Here is a 21,746-nt window from a genome sequence, read left to right on the forward strand (position 1 = left end):
CTGCTCACAGTCTAATTGGATATCTTCTCGGGACGGTCTCATTTCACCTGGAACCTGATAGATCTGAGCCTACAGGTGGAGCTGAGGAGTTCACACTTCCATCATTACCAAAATTAGCTCGACCTGTTGCGACAAAGTTATAATCTATGTTGGTGTCAACATCCATGGCACCTTCCAGGACCGTGACGACTTTGGACATTTTAGGCATTTTTTTGCAATCAATCTGCAGACACCACATTGCAAGCATCATCATCTGAGTTACATCCTGCTTGTGTGCTTGCATGTCATTGCTGTTATTATCAATCAAATCTACCAAGCAATCACACTTCACCTTCTTCTCCAATAGGGTGATGAGATGGATGCTCTCTTCTGACCTCACCTTTTTCTCCAATAGGGTGATGAGATGGATGCTCTCTTTTGACCAGGAAGTGTCTAGGTTCTTTCTTCCATTGATGATTTCCATGACCACGACTTCAAAGCTGTAGACATCTGCCTTTTCTGTGATCTGCAATGTCAACCATTCTGGAGCTAAATATCCAGGTGTGCCTCTCATTCTGGTAACCACTTAGCTCATCTCCCTGTCAATGAGCTTGCATAATCCAAAATCAGAAAGTTTAGCATCAAAGTTGTCATCTAAGAGAATACTTTGTGGTTTTACATCCAACACTAGTAGAAAAAGGGTCAAATGTGAAGCACATTAGTGCCGGTTTGAATTTGAGCCGGCACTAATGTGTCCATTAGTGTCCATTAGTGCCGGTTCCAACGGCTAGGCAGGCGGACATCATTAGTACCGGTTCGTGGCGAACCTTTAGCACCGGTTCATGCCACGAACCGGTACTAAATTGAGTGGTGGCAGGATGTTGTCAGTCCGGGGCCCCTCCAGCACCTTTAGTACCGGGTCGTATCACGAACCGGTACTAAAGGTGGTCCTACATACACCCTTCGTCCACCCGAGCTCGCTCTGTTCTTCCCCTTCCCCTCTCCTCTTTGTTCTTTCCCTCTTCCTCTCAAACTCATCACACATTTTGCCCAAAATTTGTCAAGATTTGAAGGCCCCCATCCATTCAAATGATCACAAAGGTTAGCAACTTTGTCCTTTCATCTCTCATTGCTAGATTAGCTCTTGCAATGCTTTATATAGTGATTGATTTGTGAGTTTAGTAATTTGGGAGGAATTATATATATGTGCTAGTATTTGATTTTTATGCAATTTGAGGTCAAAAATAACACTTAGTTTGCATATGTAGGTGTGGTTTACTTAGTGCCTTCTAAATCTCCGTCGTAACCACCGTCGATCGCCCGCAACGTCCCATCGCCGGCACCACCTTGTGGTGAGCCTCTTGTTCATGAATGTTTTATATAAAAAAATGATGTTTGTGTGATTTGGATATATAGTTACTCGTATAATTATCTTACCCATACGTTGTTTGTTATACATAGTGCCATGGTTTTGATATCTGTCCCCGTCGGCCCTTGTCTGGGTTATGATTCAGATGTGGTATATTCTCTTTTAAAACTATTTATTGCATTTCGTGTTTATGACAAATTATGCCCATCAAGTTGACATAGATATTTGTTTGTAGGAGGTAGTTGAACCGGAAATTCCAACCGACCCTATTGTCGAGAGGTTAAATTTAGTTGAAAGAGAAAACGAGGATTTGAAGGAAAAATTGAAAAGAATTGAGGGGGAGAAGATGGAATTGGAGTTGCATGTTGCCGATGTCGTCGATGATAACAAGAGTAAGATGGAGAAAATGCGCTTGAAGATTAGAAAGATTAGAAAATATGCCATTCATAGTGAGGCTTGGTATCATTATGCTGTTGGATCAATTGTTACCTTAGTTGCGATCTTGATCGCATTTGTTGTTGCATTTAAATTCTTTAGCTAGAGAGTTATTTGTTTGTTGCATTTAAGTGTTGTATGAACTTTATGTATGAACTTGTATTAATTTGGTATTTTTCGGTGTTGTGTAATGAAGATGAGACGACAATGGATGTACGATGACCAATACTCTCCCGAGTTCATTAATGGCGTGCAAACTTTTCTGCTTGCGGCTGAGGCAAACAAGCGGGCGGATGGTTTTATGCCTTGTCCATGTGTTGGATGTAAGAATGATAACAATTACTCTAAGTCAAGAACCATTCACGTCCACCTGTTTAAGTCCGGTTTCATGCCCCGCTATAATGTTTGGACCAAGCACGGAGAAAGAGGGGTTATGATGGAAGACAATGAAGAAGAAGAGGATGAAGACAACTATCCTGGCCATGATGGGTTCCCTGAATACGATGATACTGTTGGAAATATGCCCTAGAGGCAATAATAAATAGTTATTATTATATTTCCTTGTTCATGATAATCGTTTATTATCCATGCTATAATTGTATTGATGGGAAACTCAGATACATGTGTGGATACATAGACAACACCATGTCCCTAGTAAGCCTCTAGTTGACTAGCTCGTTGATCAATAGATGGTTACGGTTTCCTGACCATGGACATTGGATGTCATTGATAACGGGATCACATCATTAGGAGAATGATGTGATGGACAAGACCCAATCCTAAGCCTAGCACAAGATCATGTAGTTCGTATGCTAAAGCTTTTCTAATGTCAAGTATCATTTTCCTTAGACCATGAGATTGTGCAACTCCCAGATACCGTAGGAGTGCTTTGGGTGTGCCAAACGTCACAACGTAACTGGGTGGCTATAAAGGTACACTACAGGTATCTCCGAAAGTGTCTGTTGGGTTGGCACGAATCGAGACTGGGATTTGTCACTCCGTGTAAACGGAGAGGTATCTCTGGGCCCACTCGGTAGGACATCATCATAATGTGCACAATGTGACCAAGGAGTTGATCACGGGATGATGTGTTACGGAACGAGTAAAGAGACTTGCCGGTAACGAGATTGAACAAGGTATCGGGATACCGACGATCGAATCTCGGGCAAGTATCGTACCGCTAGACAAAGGGAATTGTATACGGGATTGATTAAGTCCTTGACATCGTGGTTCATCCGATGAGATCATCGTGGAACATGTGGGAGCCAACATGGGTATCCAGATCCCGCTGTTGGTTATTGACCGGAGAGTCATCTCGGTCATGTCTGCATGTCTCCCGAACCCGTAGGGTCTACACACTTAAGGTTCGGTGACGCTAGGGTTATAGAGATATTAGTATGCAGTAACCCGAAAGTTGTTCGGAGTCCCGGATGAGATCCCGGACATCACGAGGAGTTCCGGAATGGTCCGGAGGTAAAGAATTATATATAGGAAGTGCTGTTTCGGCCATCGGGACAAGTTTCGGGGTCACCGGTATTGTACCGGGACCACCGGAAGGGTCCCGGGGGTCCACCGGGTGGGGCCACCTGTCCCGGGGGGCCACATGGGCTGTAGGGGGTGCGCCTTGGCCTATATGGGCCAAGGGCACCAGCCCCAAGAGGCCCATGCGCCAAGAGAAGGGGGAAAGGAAGAGTCCTAAAGGGGGAAGGCACCTCCGAGGTGCCTTGGGGAGGAGGGACTCCTCCCTGGCCGCACCCTTCCTTGGAGGAAGGGCCAAGGCTGCGCCCCCCTCTCCCTTGGCCCTATATATAGTGGGGGAAAGGGATGGCAACAAAACCTAAGCCCTGGCGCCTCCCTCTCCTTCCCATGACACATCTCCCTCCTCCCGCAGCGCTTGGCGAAGCCCTGTTGGAATCCCGCTACTTCCACCACCATGCCGTCGTGCTGCTGGATCTCCATCAACCTCTCCTCCCCCTTGCTGGATCAAGAAGGAGGAGACGTCGCTGCTCCGTACGTGTGTTGAACGCGGAGGTGCCGTCCGTTCGGCGCTAGGATCATCGGTGATTTGGATCACGACGAGTACGACTCCATCAACCCCGTTCTCTTGAACGCTTCCGCGCGCGATCTACAAGGGTATGTAGATCCACTCCTCCCTAGTTGCTAGATGACTCCATAGATAGATCTTGGTGACTCGTAGGAAAATTTTGAATTATTGCTACGTAACCCAACATTGGCATCATGAGCTAGGTCTATGCGTAGTTTCTATGCACGAGTAGAACACAAAGTAGTTGTGGGCGTTGATTTTGTTCAATATGCTTGCCGTTACTAGTCTAATCTTGATTCGGCGGCATCGTGGGATGAAGCGGCCCGGACCAACCTTACACGTACGCTTACGTGAGACCGGTTCCACCGACTGACATGCACTAGTTGCATTAGGTGGCTGGCGGGTGTCTGTCTCTCCCACTTTAGTCGGATCGGATTCGATGAAAAGGGTCCTTATGAAGGGTAAATAGCAATTGGCATATCACGTTGTGGTTTGCGTAGGTAAGAAACGTTCTTGCTAGAAACCCATAGCAGCCACGTAAAACATGCAAACAACAATTAGAGGACGTCTAACTTGTTTTTGCAGGGTATGCTATGTGATGTGATATGGCCAAAAGGATGTGATGAATGATATATGTGATGTATGAGATTGATCATGTTCTTGTAATAGGAATCACGACTTGCATGTCGATGAGTATGACAACCGGCAGGAGCCATAGGAGTTGTCTTAATTTATTTATGACCTGCGTGTCAACATAAACATCATGTAATTACTTTACTTTATTTCTAAAGCGTTAGCCATAGTAGTAGAAGTAATAGATGACGAGATAACTTCAAGAAGACACGATGATGGAGATCATGGTGTCATGCCGGTGACGTTGATGATCATGGAGCCCCGAAGATGGAGATCAAAAGGAGCAATATGATATTGGCCATATCATGTCACTATTTGATTGCATGTGATGTTTATCATGTTTATGCATCTTGTTTACTTAGAACGACGGTAGTAAATAAGATGATCCCTCATAATAATTTCAAGAAGGTGTTCCCCCTAACTGTGCACCGTTGCGACAGTTCGTTGTTTCGAAGCACCACGTGATGATCGGGTGTGATAGATTCTAACGTTCACATACAACGGGTGTAAGACAGATTTACACACGCGAAACACTTAGGTTGACTTGACGAGCCTAGCATGTGTACAGACATGGCCTCGGAACACAGAAGACCGAAAGGTCGAGCATGAGTCGTATGGTAGATACGATCAACATGAAGATGTTCACCGATGATGACTAGTCCGTCTCACGTGATGATCGGACACGGCCTAGTTGATTCGGATCATGTAATCACTTAGATGACTAGAGGGATGTCTATCTCAGTGGGAGTTCATAAGATGAACTTAATTATCCTGAACATAGTCAAAAGGTCTTCGCAAATTATGTCGTAGCTCGCGCTTCAGTTCTACTGTTTAGATATGTTCCTAGAGAAAATTTAGTTGAAAGTTGATAGTAGTAATTTTGCGGACTAGGTCCGTAAACTGAGGATTGTCCTCATTGCTTCATAGAAGGCTTATGTCCTTAATGCACCGCTCAGTGTGCTGAACCTCGAACGTCGTCTGTGGATGTTGCGAACATCTGACATACACATTTTGATAACTACGTGATAGTTCAGTTAAACGGTTTAGAATTGAGGCACCGAAGACGGTTTTGAAACGTCGCGAAACATATAAGATGTTTCGAGGGCTGAAATTGGGATTTCAGGCTCGTGCCCATGTCAAGAGGTATAAGACCTCCGACGATTTTCTTAGCCTACAAACTAAGGAGAAAAACTCAATTGTTGAGCTTGTGCTCAGATTGTCTGAGTACAATAATCGCTTGAATCGAGTGGGAGTTGATCTTCCAGATGAGATAGTGATGTTTCTCCGAAGTCATTACCACCAAGCTGCTAGAGCTTCGTGATGAACTATAATGTATCGGGGACATATATGATGATCCTTGAGATATTCGCGATGTTTGACACCACAAAAGTAGAAATCAAGAAGGAGCATCAATTGTTGATGGTTGGTGAAACCACTAGTTTCAAGAAGGGCAAGGGAACAAAGGGATACTTCATGAAACGGCAATTCAGCTGCTGCTCTAGTGAAGAAACCCAAGGTTGAACCCAAACCCGAGACTGAGTGCTTCTGTAATAAGGGGAACAGCCACTGGAGCAGAATTACCCTAGATACTTGATAGATGAGAAGGCTGGCAAGGTCAATAGAAGTATATTGGATATACATTGTGTTCATGTGTACTTTACTAGTACTCCTAGTAGCACCAGGGTATTAGATACCGGTTCGGTTGCTAAGTGTTAGTAACTCGAAATAAAAGCTACGGAATAAACGGAGACTAGCTAAAGGTGAGCTGACGATATGTGTTGGAAGTGTTTCCAATGTTGATATGATCAAATATCGCACGCTCCCTCTACCATCGTGATTGGTGTTTGCGTTGAGCATAGACATGATTGGATTATGTCTATCGCGATACGGTTATTCATTTAAGGAGAATAATGGTTACTCTGTTTATTTGAATAATACCTTCAATGGTCTTACACCTGAAATGAATGGTTTATTGAATCTCGATCGTAGTGATACACATGTTCATGCCAAAAGATAGTAATGATAGTACCACCTACTTGTGGCACTGCCACATAAGTCATATCGGTATAAAACGCATGAAGAAGCTCCATGTTGATGGATCTTTGGGCTCACTCGTTTTTGAAAAGTTTGAGGCATGCGAACCATGTCTATTGGTGTATATGCATGAAGAAACTCCATGCAAATGGACCGTTTGGACTCACTTGATTTTGAATCACTTGAGACATGCAAATCATACCACATGGGCAAGATGACTGAAAGCCTCGTTTTCAGTAAAATGGAACTAGAAAGCAACTTGTTGGAAGTAATACATTTTGATGTGTGCAGTCCAATGAGTGCTGAGGCATGTAGTGGATATCGTTATGTTCTTACTTCACAGATGATTTGAGTAGATGTTGAGTATATTTACTTGATGAATCACGAGTCTGAATTATTGAAAGGTTCAAGTAATTTCAGGGTGAAGTTGAAAGATCGTCGTGACAAGAGGATAAAATATCTATGATATGATCATAGAGATGAATATCTGAATTACGAGTTTGGCACAGAATTAAGACATTGTGGAAATTGTTTCACAACTAATACAGCCTGGAACACCATAGTGTGATGGTGTGTCCGAACATCATAACTGCACCCTAATGGATATGATGCATACCATGATGTCTCTTATCGAATTACCACGATAGTTTATGGGTTAGGCATTAAAGACAACCACATTCGCTTTAAAAGGGGCACCACGTAATTCCGATGAGATGACACCGTATGAACTATGGTTTAGAGAAACCTAAGCTGTCATTTCTTAGAAGTTTGGGGCTGCGGCGCTTATGTGAAAAAGTTTCAGGCTGATAAGCTCGAACCCAGAGCGGACAAATGCATCTTCATAGGACACCCAAAACAGTTGGGTATACCTCCTGTCTCAGATCCGAAAGCAATAAGGGATTGTTTCTAGAATCGGGTCCTTTCTCGAGGAAAAGTTTCTCTCGAAAGAATTGAGTGGGAGGATGGTGGAGACTTGATGAGGTTATTGAACCGTCACTTCAACTAGTGTATAGCAGGGCACAAAGAGTTGTTCCTGTGGCACCTACACCAATTGAAGTGGAAGCTTATGATAGTGATCATGAAACTTTAGATCAAGTCACTACCAAACCTCGTGGGATGACAAGGATGCGTACTACTTCAGAATGGTACGTAATCCTGTCTTGGAAGTCATGTTGCTAGACAACAATGAATCTACGAGCTATGGAGAAGCGATGGTGGGCCCGGATTCCGATAAATGGCTCGAGGCCATAAAATATGAGAGAGGATCCATATATGAAAACAAAGTGTAGACTTTGGAAGAACTACTTGGTGGTCGTAAGGCTGTTAGGTACATATGGATTTTAAAAGGAAGACGGACAATGATGGTAAGTATCACCATTAAGAAAGCTCGACTTGTCGTTAAGATGTTTTCCGACAAGTTCAAGGAGTTGACTACGATGAGACTTTCTCACTCGTAGCAATGCTAAGAGTCTGTTGGAATTATATTAGCGATTACTGCATTATTTATGAAATCTTGCAGATAGGATGTCAAAACATTGTTTCCTCAATGATTTTCTTGAGGAAAGGTTGTATGTGATACAACCGGAAGGTTTTGTCAATCCTGAAAGATGCTAATAATTATGCAAGGCTCCAGCAATCCTTCTAGGGACTGGAGTAAGCATCTCGGAGTTGGAATGTATGCTTTGATGATGATCAAAGATTTTGGGTTTATACAAAGTTTATGAGAAACTTGTATTTCCAAAGAAGTGAGTGGGAGCACTATAGAATTTCCGATGAATATCTGTTGTTGACATATTGTTGATCAGAAATGACGTAGAATTTCTGGAAAGCATATAGGGTTATTTGGAAAGTGTTTTTCCAATGGAAAGCCTGGATTAAGCTACTCAACATTGAGCATCAAGATCTATAAGGATAGATCAAAATTCTTAATGGTACTTTCAAATGAGCACATACCTTGACATGATCTTGAAGGTGTTCAAGATGGATCAGTCAAAGAAGGAGTTCTTGCCTGAGTTGTAAGGTATGAAGTTAAGACTTAAAGCTCGACCACGGCAGAATAGAGAGAAAGGACGAAGGTCATCCCCTATGCTTAAGACATAGGCCCTACAGTATGCTATGCTGTGTACCGCACCTGAAATGTGCCTTTCCATGAGTCAGTCAAGGGGTACAAGAGTGATCCAAGATTGGATCACAAGACAGCGGTCAAATTTATCCTTAGTAACTAGTGGAATAAGGAATTTTCTCGATTATGGAGGTGGTAAAAGAGTTCGTCGTAAAGGGTTACGCCGATGCAAACTTTGACACTAATCCAGATTATTCTGAGTAGTAAACTGGATTCGTATAGTAGAACAGTTATTTGGAATAGCTCCAAATGTAGCGTAGTAGTTGCATCTACAAGATGACATAGAAATTTGCGAAGTACATACGGATCTGAAAGATTCAGACCCGTTGACTATAACATCTCTCACAAGCATAACATGTTCAAACCCAGAACTCATCGAGTGTTAATCACATGGTAATGTGAACTAGATTATTGACTCTAGTAAACTCTTTGGGTGTTAGTCACATGGGGATGTGACCTTGAGTGTTAATCACAAAATCGACGTGAACTAGATTATTGACTCTAGTGCAAGTGGGAGACTGTTGGAAATATGCCCTAGAGGCAATAATAAATAGTTATTATTATATTTCCTTGTTCATGATAATCGTTTATTATCCATACTATAATTGTATTGATGGGAAACTCAGATACATGTGTGGATACATAGACAACACCATGTCCCTAGTAAGCCTCTAGTTGACTAGCTCGTTGATCAATAGATGGTTACGGTTTCCTGACCATGGACATTGGATGTCATTGATAATGGGATCACATCATTAGGAGAATGATGTGATGGACAAGACCCAATCCTAAGCCTAGCACAAGATCATGTAGTTCGTATGCTAAAGCTTTTCTAATGTCAAGTATCATTTTCCTAGACCATGAGATTGTGCAACTCCCGGATACCGTAGGAGTGCTTTGGGTGTGCTAAACGTCACAACTTAACTGGGTGGCTATAAAGGTACACTACGGGTATCTCCGAAAGTGTCTGTTGGGTTGGCACGAATCGAGACTGGGATTTGTCACTCCGTGTAAACGGAGAGGTATCTCTGGGCCCACTCGGTAGGACATCATCATAATGTGCACAATGTGTTCAAGGAGTTGATCACGGGATGATGTGTTACGGAACGAGTAAAAGAGACTTGCCGGTAACGAGATTGAACAAGGTATCGGGATACCGACGATCGAATCTCGGGCAAGTATCGTACCGCTAGACAAAGGGAATTGTATACGGGATTGATTAAGTCCTTGACATCGTGGTTCATCCGATGAGATCATCGTGGGACATGTGGGAGCCAACATGGGTATCCAGATCCCGCTGTTGGTTATTGACCGGAGAGTCATCTCGGTCATGTCTGCATGTCTCCCGAACCCGTAGGGTCTACACACTTAAGGTTCGGTGACGCTAGGGTTATAGAGATATTAGTATGTGGTAACCTGAAAGTTGTTCGGAGTCCCGGATGAGATCCCGGACGTCACGAGGAGTTCCGGAATGGTCCAGAGGTAAAGAATTATATATAGGAAGTGCTGTTTCGGCCATCGGGACAAGTTTCGGGGTCACCGGTATTGTACCGGGACCACCGGAAGGGTCCCGGGGGTCCACCGGGTGGGGCCACCTGCCCCGGGGGGCCACATGGGCTGTAGGGGGTGTGCCTTGGCCTATATGGGCCAAGGGAACCAGCCCCAAGAGGCCCATGCGCCAAGAGAAGGGGGAAAGGAAGAGTCCTAAAGGGGGAAGGCACCTCCGAGGTGCCTTGGGGAGGAGGGACTCCTCCCTGGCCGCACCCTTCCTTGGAGGAAGGGCCAAGGCTGCGCCCCCCCTCTCCCTTGGCCCTATATATAGTGGGGGGAAGGGATGGCAACAAAACCTAAGCCCTGGCACCTCCCTCTCCCTCCCATGACACATCTCCCTCCTCCTGCAGCGCTTGGCGAAGCCCTGTTGGAATCCCGCTACTTCCACCACCATGCCGTCGTGCTGCTGGATCTCCATCAACCTCTCCTCCCCCCTTGCTGGATCAAGAAGGAGGAGACGTCGCTGCTCCGTACGTGTGTTGAACGCGGAGGTGCCGTCCGTTCGGCGCTAGGATCATCCGTGATTTGGATCACGACGAGTACGACTCCATCAACCCCGTTCTCTTGAACACTTCCGCGCGCGATCTACAAGGGTATGTAGATCCACTCCTCCCTCGTTGCTAGATGACTCCATAGATAGATCTTGGTGACTCGTAGGAAAATTTTGAATTATTGCTACGTAACCCAACAGATACAACAATGGGGGAAGAAGCTGAGCCGGTAATGCGGGAAGAAGCTGAGCCGGCAATGCGGGAAGAAGCTGAAGAAGAGGCATCAGATGAGCCCGTTGATGATCTAGGTCGGGCCATTGCCGATGCAAAGAGAAATTGCGCAAGTGATTTGGAGAATAAGAAGTTGCAGCGCATGTTAGAGGATCACAAAAAATTGTTGTACCCGAATTGTGTAGGTGAAAAGAAAAAGCTGGGCACCACACTGGAATTGCTGCAATGGAAGGCAGAGAATGGTGTATACGACAAGGGATTTGGAAAGTTGCTGGTAATGATAAAGAATATGCTTCCAAAGGACAACGAATTGCCTGAGAGTACGTACGAAGCAAAGAAGGTTGTCTGCCCTTTAGGGTTAGAGGTGCAGAAGATACATGCATGCCCTAATGATTGCATCCTCTATCGCGTTGAGTACGAGGATTTGAACGCTTGCCCGGTATGCGGCGCATTGCGCTATAAGATCAGCCGCGATGACCCTGGTGATGTCGAGGGCGAGCGGCCCAGGAAGAATATTCCTGCCAAGGTGATGTGGTATGCTCCTATAATACCACGGTTGAAACGTTTGTTCCAAAACAAAGAGCATGCCAAGACGATGCGATGGCACAGAGAAGACCGTAAGAAAGACGGAAAGTTGAGAGTACCCGCTGACGGGTCGCAGTGGAGAAAAATCGAGAGAAAGTATGGGAAGGAGTTTGCAGATGGCGCAAGGAGCGTATGGTTTGGTCTAAGCACAGATGGCATTAATCCTTTTGGGGAGCAGAGCAGCAACCATAGCACCTGGCCTGTGACTCTATGTTTGTATAACCTTCCTCCTTGGTTGTGCATGAAGCGGAAGTTCATTATGATGCCAGTGCTCATCCAAGGCCCTAAGCAACCCGGCAATGATATTGATGTGTACCTAAGGCCATTAGTTGAAGAACTCTTACAGCCGTGGAATGGAACAGGTGTACGTACGTAGGATGAGCACATGGGGGAAGAATTTGACCTAAAGGCGTTGCTGTTCCTGACCATCAGTGATTGGCCTGCTCTCAGTAACCTTTCAGGACAGACAAACAAGGGATACTGCGCATGCATGCACTGTTTGGACGATACCGATAGTATATATTTGGCTAATTGTAAGAAGAATGTGTACCTGGGACATCGTCGATTTCTTTCGAGCAGGCATGCCATAAGAAAGAAAGGCAAGCATTTCAAAGGTGAGGCGGATCACCGGACGAAGCCTCGCCACCGTACTGGTGCTGATGTACATGATATGGTCAAGGATTTGAAGGTAGTCTTTGGAAAGGGTCCTGGCGGACAACCTGTTCCGAATGACGCTGACGGACACGCACCCATGTGGAAGAAGAAATCTATATTTTGGGACCTGCCCTATTGGAAAGACCTAGAGGTCCGCTCCGCAATCAACGTGATGCACGTGACGAAGAATCTTTGCGTGACCCTGCTTGGCTTCTTGGGCGTGTATGGGAAGACAAAAGATACACCTGAGGCACGGGAGGACCAACAACGTATGCACGGAAAAGACGGAATACATCAGGGTCATGCCAGCTACGCTCTTACCAAAGAAGAGAAGGAAATCTTTTTTGAATGCTTGCTCAGTATTAAGGTACCGTCTGGCTTCCTGTTGAATATAAAGGGAATAATAAACATGGCAGAGAAAAAGTTCCAGAACCTAAGGTCTCATGACTGCCACATGATTATGACGCAACTGCTTCCGGTTGCATTGAGGGCGCTTCTACCGGAAAACGTTCGATTAACCATTGTGAAGCTATGTGCATTCCTCAATGCAATCTCTCAGAAGGTAATCGATCCAGAAATCATACCAAGGTTAGAGAATGATTTGGTGCAATGTCTTATCAATTTGGAGTTGGTGTTCCCACCATCCTTCTTCAACATCATGACGCACGTCCTAGTTCACCTATGCGAAGAGATTAACGTTTTGGGTCCTGTATTTCTACACAATATGTTCCCCTTTGAGAGGTTCATGGGAGTCTTAAAGAAATATGTTCACAACCGTGCTAGGCCAGAAGGAAGCATCTCCAAGGGCCATGAAAATGAGGAGGTCATTGAGTTTTGTATTGACTTTTTTCCTGACCTTAAGCCGATTGGTGTTCCTGAATCGCGGCATAAGGGCAGACTGGATGGAAAAGGCATGCTAGGAGGGGATCAAATAATATGTATGGACGGGCATTCTCTCACTGAAGCACACTACACAGTTCTACAGAATTCCACCTTGGTGGCTACGTATATGGACGAACACAAGAATTTTCTACGCTCCAAACACCCAGAGCGGTCTGATGACTGGATTACATGTGAACAAACCAGGAGTTTCGCCGGCTGGTTGCAGACACGTACCATGCATGATGCCTCCATTGAAGATGACATGTACTCGCTGTCTCAGTTACCATCTTTGAATATAATGACTTTCAAAGGGTACGAGATAAATGGTAATACATTTTACACGATCGCCCAAGATAAGAAGAGCACCAACCAAAACAATGGTGTCCGCTTTGATGCAGCAACCGAGACGGGAAATGAAACATATTATGGTTATATATAGGGCATATGGGAACTTGACTATGGACGTGGTTTGAAGGCCCCTTTGTTTCGGTGCAAATGGGTCAATATGACACGAGGCGGGGTAACGGAAGACCCGCAGTACGGAATGAAAACAGTGGATCTCAACAATCTTGCATATGCAGACGAACCATTCGTCCTAGCCAATGATGTGGCACAGGTTTTCTATGTGAAGGACATGTCTACCAAGCCGAGAAAAAGAAAAGATAAGGAAGTGAATGCATCATACGATGAGCCAAAGCGGCACATAGTTCTTTCTGGGAAGAGAAACATCGTGGGAGTGGATGACAAGACAGACATGTCAGGAGATTATGAAAATTTTGATGAAATTGCTCCATTCACAGTGAATATTGACCCGAGCATCCCGTTAAATGATGAAGATTTTCCATGGTTACGGCGCAAAGGGACACACGTGAAGAAAAAGTTTCACACCCAAAGATCTGGGATGTGATCGGCTTCACTATCATCACTGTCTTCTGTGTTTCACACCCAGGAGGGAACCTCTGTAATAGTTAGGGTAGTTATGTGTTTTGGCATTTGAAACGCGAAGAAATTTTATGTGCAAACAAATTCTTTCATTCATTTACTGATTTTTTCAGCTAAATTGAAAAACACTTCAAATGAACTCCGAAAAGGTTGAAAGTTGGCATGGTATCATAATTTCACCCACATAGAATGTGCAAAAAAGTAGAGAGGGTTACGGCAAAAACTGGATACACTCCGTGTACAAAATGGACAATCTCTTTCGAACTATTAGGGTTCCGGACGAAAACTCATATGTTACAAAGGCATTTCATTTTTTTTAAATAACCTAAGCATTACCAAATTGAATATAATGATAAAACACACTAATATTAAACATAATAAAAAAAGAATCACTAAAAAATGTATTTTTAAAGTTAAGTTATTCACAAACTAGTGATTCACACAAATTTCAAATAATTCAAAATTTAAACTATTCAAATTTGAAAACTACCGGCATTAACTGAAAGTTTCTAAATTTTTGTACCTAAAGCAAAAATATTCACAAAGAAACTCTAAAGACAGCAAAAAATAACTAAAAAATAAATAAAACTAAATAAATAAAGCAGAAAAGAAAAAACTAAATGAAAAAAGCCCACCTACTGGGCCACAGCAGCCTGCATACGACTAGAAACCAAATTCTAATTGGGTTAGAATGCAGGCCCGCTAGCCCAATAGGCCCATCAAGGCATAGCAGCAGATGTAGGCCCGGAAGGCCTGCTTAAGAGACGAGCTCGAGAGAGCTACCGCACTGGGGCTTATAAACCAGTGCGGGCGCCCCTCGGCTAGCGAGGTGGGACTAAACTTGTCGCACCGCACCTGCGCCAGCGCACCACCTTTAGTACCGGTTGGTGGCTGGAACCGGTACTAAAGGGTTGGTCTTTAGTACCGGTTCCAGCCACCACCCGGTACTCTTTAGAACCGGTTTCGTCGTCCGTGTCGCCGGCCCGTCCCCGTCCCCGCACCGGCCCGCATCCCCGTCCCTGCACCAGCCCGCGTCGCCGTCGCCGTCGCCGTCGCCTCGACCTCTCCCGCGATGTGAGCCTCAGTCCCCCCTCTCCTCCCTCCAATCGAAGCCGCCGCGCGTGCCGCCGGCGCCGTCGATCGCCTTGGCTCGCCGTCGCGGGCGTCCCCGGTTCCCGCACCGCCGCCTGCACACACAACACACACACATACACACACATATAGAATTTTTGTTTCGTTTTTAGTTTTTAGTTTTCTATTATTAGTTATTAGTTTTTCTATATTAATGTTATAGAAATGTTAGTTATATATAGAAATGTTAGTTTTTTCTGTATTAATGTTGTAGAATTGTTAGAAATGTTAAATAAAACATTTGTTATAGAAATGTTAGTTTTAGATATGGTCAATGTTTTTTTAGTTTATTATATTTTTAGTTATAAAATTTAGAATTTGCATATATGAAATCACAATCCATCATTTAAAAAATGTTACTTTACTTCTCCGGCGTATAGTATTTGTTGTCGACGATGCCCGGCCCGCATCCTTGCCGTCGACCCATTCGCGACGACGTCCTGCTTCAGAGGATCCATGTCCGGGACTGGGCTCCGCCGGGCTGGCACTGGGAGGTGCTACCTTCAGGGGCGTGACGCTTGGTGAGGAACCCGGCTCCGGGCCCCATCGTCGACCCTGATCTCCTTTGGTGGCGTTCGCGTGGGCCACTTTCAGTGCGGAGGGAGCCGGCCCCGCCAGAGGTGGTACGTCGCCATGTCAGGGAGGAGGACGAGCACGTCCATCGCTACATGGCTGCTATGGACGTCAGGTTCTCCAATAGCTGGCAGGTTCTTCGGCGAGATCACCCGAGCTATGATCCAGTGATGGTTCCTTCACATTGGTTGTCCACCGCCCGCGCCTCAGGAACCACGAGTGGCCTAGATTACTCTCTAGTATTCGATCTTTATTAGCTAGCTAGCTAGCTAGTGATGTATTCGATATATAATATTCGAGATGATTTATTCGAGATTATATATATTATTCGAGACGATGTATTCGGGATTATATCTACTATTCGAGACGACGTATTCGAGATTATATTCGATGATGCTTATTATGTACTATGATTGATTCAGTTTTTCCTTATTAATTGATTGCATCCATGCATTGTAATTTGAATATATTTCTTTTGGATTAGTTAAATAAAAGCTATGGCGTACAATACCGGCACAGAGGGAGAAGAGGCCCTGTTCAATATCATATGCAATCCTCGCGGGCCAGATGATGATCAGAATGAAGAAGATTATGACGGCTCCGAATATCTAAACAACATCGGGGAGGGTGATATGATATTCGATCGCGACGACCGAGTTGATGAAGTCATGAACTATGAACATGACGAAGAAAATGTTGATCTTGAAACAACAAAGACCGGCGAGGTATATTTATATAAGCAGGCATCTGGTGATCATCACATGTTTTAAATGACTTGAAGATATATTAACGAATCGATCTTTCTTCTTTCAGCCATACGGATCGAGCAAATCTTCAGGCAGCAAGACAGTACGAGGCCCGAACAAAAAGTCGAAGGAGGGCGTAAAGTACAATATCGTGGCCATCAAACCTAATGGTGAACCATTAGCGCCTAAGAAGATTGCGGACAAGTTCATTTGTCAGTGCGGAGTTCTTGTGAAGGACCAACTCCCGATCTCCCTTCAAGAATGGAGAGACCAAGCAAAGCCACGTCCAGATTTTACTTTTGTCAACGACAGACAAAAAGTTCTACTTTGGGAAACTCTCATGGAACATTTCACCCTACCAGATCATTTCACAGATGCAGAAGTGGAGAAAGTCAAGGACGCTGCTCTTAGGAAGATGGTGGTAGAATTGAACAACCATAAGAAACGTGTATGGGCCCAGTACATGAAGGGAGGAAAGAAGACTCCAGTATTCAAGGGAACACTAGAGAAGCAAAGTGCTCATTGGGACGATTTCATGAAATTCAAGGAATCAGAATTATCTAAGGAACGATCGAGAATAAACAAGGCCAATGCCGCAAAAAAGGATAAGTTCCATAAGCTGGGGCCAGGTGGCTACGCGGTGGCAATGCCTAAGTGGGATAAGTCTGAGAAAGAGATGGAGGATGCAGATGTCACTCCAGTTACATTGAGCTGCCCCCCTAGGTGCAGGACTTGGTTCTATGCGCATGGGGGGGAGTTGGACCCGAAGACAGGCTTAGTTTCGAAGAAGGCATGTCTGAACGGAGCCGAAGATAAGATACTTGTTGCAATAGAAGAGGCTCGATCGGGGGTGTTCGAGCCCAATAGAGAGAACGACGAACTTACGCGTGCCCTGGGAAATCCTGAACACCCGGGAAGAACACGAGGCAAGGTGTCACAGCCCTAGCATTAGCCTTGCTTGTCATTGCATCATCATCTTGCATCATGTTTAAATTCCTTTTAAACTTGAAATGGGGATTGTTGAAACCCTAGCACCAGATCAAGTCAATAGGTTCAACCTAAAATAATCTTCAATGATTCCAAAATGCCTTTGAAAATGTTCATTATTTTTGTTAAAGGTGAAAACCTCTGCCAAAAATGATGCAAATATTTTTAGGCCATTCTGGATAATTGAACTAATTCATAAAGTATTTGAATTGGGGCATTTAATTGCTATAAATATTATTAAATGCTCCAGAAATTATGGAAATAGCTAAGGGCCTCTGAGAAAGTTCAGTTATTGCCCATAATTAATTTCAGGATTTATAGAAATGATTTGGTGTTTTTGCTAAATCAAAAACTAATTGCAAAATTAAAAAAACTGAAACAAATAATAAAAGAGAGGTAGAGAAGGCCACAGGGCCACCTACCTAACCTACCTGGCGGCCCAGCTGCGGCCCAGCACTGTTGGCCCAGCCTAGCAGGCGCCCCCACTGTCTTCAACCTCCTGCCAGTAGGCAGGAGGGCGTGTGCTCGCCGCGCGCCGGCACGCGCCGGCCACCTCCTGCCTCCCTGCCTGTCTCCCCATCGCCCTGGCGTTGCCACGCACCCCCCTGAGACCCCTCTCCCCCCCCCCCTCACTCGCTGCTCTCTCTCCCCTCCCCTGTCTTGCTCTCTTCCCCACCACCGAGCGTGCCCGCCGCCGCCGCTCGCTACCACGGCATCCACCGGCCACCCCTTGACCCCTCTCCGTCTCCGGGAGCTCCTCCATCGTCTACTACATCTCCTCGACGACGGAAGCAAGCCCGGATGCCCGGAAGCGTCGCCATCAAGCTCGTCCCCGCCGCCTCTGCCCGGAGATCGCCGCCGCCGTTCCGTCGTCACCAAGCCGTCCCCGAGCCCACTTAGCGTCTCATCCGACTCCTCGTGAGCTCCTCTTCCCCTCCCTCACTCCGTGCACTCGATTTCGTCCCCTAGCTAGCTGCCCCGCCGGACCCGAGAGCTCACCACCGCCGGACCTCACGCCGCCGTGGCCAGAGCCCGTTTCCGTCGCTCTTGAGTACGCGGACGTGCTCCTAGCATCTCTAGGGAGCTAACCCGCAGCCCATCCTGCCCCCTAGCGCACCGCAGCACCGCGCCCGCACGCACCCGAGCTCCGGCCGCCGCCGGCTCATCGCCGTCGCTGTTGCACGCCGCCCCAGCACCCGCAGCTGCCACCGTCCGACGCGCCTCGTCGTGCTGGTCCCGCAGAACCCATCCGCATGACCTCTTGTCGCCGGAAACGGCCGGACGAGGACCTCCGTCGTGTCCTGCTTAGCGTCGGCGGCTAATCGCCGGTTAGCCGACGTGGACATCATTAGATTAGGGGCTAACTAACCCTATTAGTTTAACACTAGACACTGACAGTGGGACCCGCTTTGTTAGTTTACTGGATAACAAAAATAATTAGATTACTTAATAAAACCAGCGGGACCCACGCGTCAGAATTGACCTGCTGACGTGGCCGTTGACCAGGCCCACATGTCAGCGACTCTAACCAGTCCTGTGTCACTGACCAGTGGGCTCCACTGGTCAGGTTTGACCTGGATGGCCCCTGTTGACCTGCTGAGGTCAGCATGACGTAATGCTGATGCAATAATGTAATTTCTGGATTTATTTCTATTCAGGAAATTCCAGAAAGTAGCCAAAACTTCTAAAATTCATAGAAAATTATCTATAACTCAGAATGAAATAAATTATATATGAAAAATTATCAGAAAAATTCAAGGAATCTATTTATGGCATTTGCATGCATGTTTGAACAACCTAGGGTTGCTGTACAGGGCAATTTGCATAATTGACATTTAAATAAGCACATATGGAGTTTGAATTTGAACCCTTGGTTCAAACCAACTTCATTTAATATGATTGCTAGTTGCATTAGCTCAATCAACAGCATATTGCCATGACATTATCATGCATCATAATTGTTGCATTGCATTGATTGTGTTCCTCTTTGTTTGCCGGTATTTGCCCCCTCTCGATAGACGTGGTTCTGACGATGAGTTCGATGACACCGATGAAGAACTATACTATCTTCAGAAGTGCCAGGCAAGCAAAACCCCCTTGTTCATTCCGATACAATCCCACTCTCTCGCTCCTGCTCTCTTTTACTGCATTAGGACAACAACGATTCAACTGTTACTTGCTGCGGTAGTTGAACCCTTATCCTCTGCATGACCTGTCATTGCCACAGTAAATAGATGAAACCCACTAGCATGAGTAGGAGTTGTTTGAGCCCTGATGTGCCTACTCATTCATGCTTGTTTGTCATGCCTGCTATTGCTTAGAGTTGTGTCAGGTCTGATTCATTGGGGATGAATTGGAACAGTGATGAACATGTCCTACTGTGTGTGAGCTAAGTGTGTGAACACGATTTGGTAAAGGTAGCGGTGAGAGGCCATGTAGGAGTACATGGTGGGTTGTCTCATTGAAACCGTTCTTAGGAACTGAGTTCTGTGTTTGTGATCCATGACCAGCTACTACCACGCATTGGGCCCAAAACCAATGGACCCTCTCGACTTATTAACTGCCCTTGTCCTCTGTCCAGGAGTTGCAACTAGTTTCTTCTATTTGTAGGATATGTGTTGGCGGCCGTGCATAGCGCTGACCCTAGGGGTGGGCTATGATGCGGTAGATACACCATGGCACGGTGTACCGGGCGCCCGTTTGGTGTCTCGGGAACCCTGTACACATCGTTTGGGGCTGTGAGAGAAACTCCGGCCGGATCTCCTCGCGGATGGAACCCGAATAGGCGATAAACCTGGACTAGAGACTTGTGTGGTTAGTCAGGTCGTGGCCGACTCCCTCGCCAGGCTTCCGCTTGAAGGTTGCCGAGATACATGACGTGTACATGGTGGTAAGTGGCGAGAGCGTGTGTGAAGAGGTACACCCCTGCAGGGTTATAAATGATCTATTCGAATAGCCATGTCCGCGGTAAAGGACTTCTGGGTTGCCTATAACAGTTCATAGACAAGTGGAAGTGGATACTCTAAAACCCGCAAGATAAGTGTGAGTGCTATGGATGGCCTTCTCATAGGGAGACGGGAGCGGATCCATAGTGGTGTATTGAATGGTGAATATGTGGACTCGTGTGCGCCACCTCAAAAGAGTTACTTGGAGTCGTAGTTCAAGTTAGCCACTGAGTCAAAGCTGGCTTGCTGCAGTCAAACTCCACCACCCCCCCTTGTTGATACCGATGCATATGTAGCTAGTTCTGATGTAAGTCTTGCTGAGTACCTTTGTACTCACGTTTGCTTAATTTATGTTTTGCAGAGAGACTTCAGTCTCGCTAGTAGTTCCGTGTGGACTTCGACGTTTAGCTTGCTGCCTCAGCTACGATCTTGTGCCCTCGGCAGGTCTGGTAGATAGTCAGGCTTCTCAGCCTTTTCATTTGTAGATGTCTGTCCCCAGACATGTTAAGCTTCCGCATGTGTTTTGATTTGTATGCTATGATTGTTGGGTCATGAGACCCATGTTTGTAATATCTCGCTCCTCGGAGCCTAATGAATAAATACTTGAGTCGTAGAGTCTTGTTGTGATGCCATGTTGTATTTACACATATCGAGCATATTGTGTGTATGATTGAAATGCTTGGTATGTGTGGGATCCGACAATCTAGTCGTTTATCCTTGGCAGCCTCTCTTATGGGGAAATGTAGTCTAGTGCTTCCTTGAGCCATAGTAGTCTGCTACAGCCCGGTTCACCGGAGTCCTGCTAGCCCAGCACTACTACTCAGGACACTTGACTGGCCGACATGTGTTTCACTTCGTTCCTGTGTCTGTCCCTTCGGGGAAATGTCACGCGGTGACATCCGGAGTCCTGCCTAGCCTGCTACAGCCCGGTTTACCAGAGTCCTGTTAGCCCAGTGCTACAGCCCGGATTCACACACTGCTGACCGACATGCTCGAAGTTGATTCATGTATGCCTGTCTCCATGGGTTAGTGCCGCTTTGGGTTCACGACTAGCCATGTCGGCCCGGGTTCTCCGTCATATGGATGCTAGCGACACAATCATATACGTGAGCCAAAAGGCGCAAACGGCCCCGGGCCATGGTAAGGCGACACCCGTGGGAATACCGTGCGTGAGGCCGCAAGGTGATATGAGGTGTTACCAGCTAGACCGATGTGACTTGGAATCGGGGTCCTGACAGCTTTGGTATCAGGGCCTGACTGCTTGTAGGATTAGCAAGCCAACTAGTCGAAGTCGTGTCTAGAAATGCTTTAGTTATATAAGGGAATTGATTGTGGAAGGGAACGTAAGGCTCTTTTTACTCCTTATACCTTATGCCTTCTGATCTGAGTCACCCTCTTCTTTTCTGCGGGGG

General features: G+C 45.8%; 1 pseudogene; it reads right to left on the reverse strand.

The window, feature by feature from the left end:
* Window positions 1-43: 43 nt before the first annotated feature.
* The window catches only part of LOC125546569, a 38,629-nt pseudogene continuing 16,926 nt past the window's right edge, over window positions 44-21,746 (reverse strand).

The sequence above is a fragment of the Triticum urartu genome, chromosome 3 (genome assembly GCF_003073215.2).
Source record: "Triticum urartu cultivar G1812 chromosome 3, Tu2.1, whole genome shotgun sequence".
NCBI lineage: Eukaryota > Viridiplantae > Streptophyta > Magnoliopsida > Poales > Poaceae > Triticum > Triticum urartu.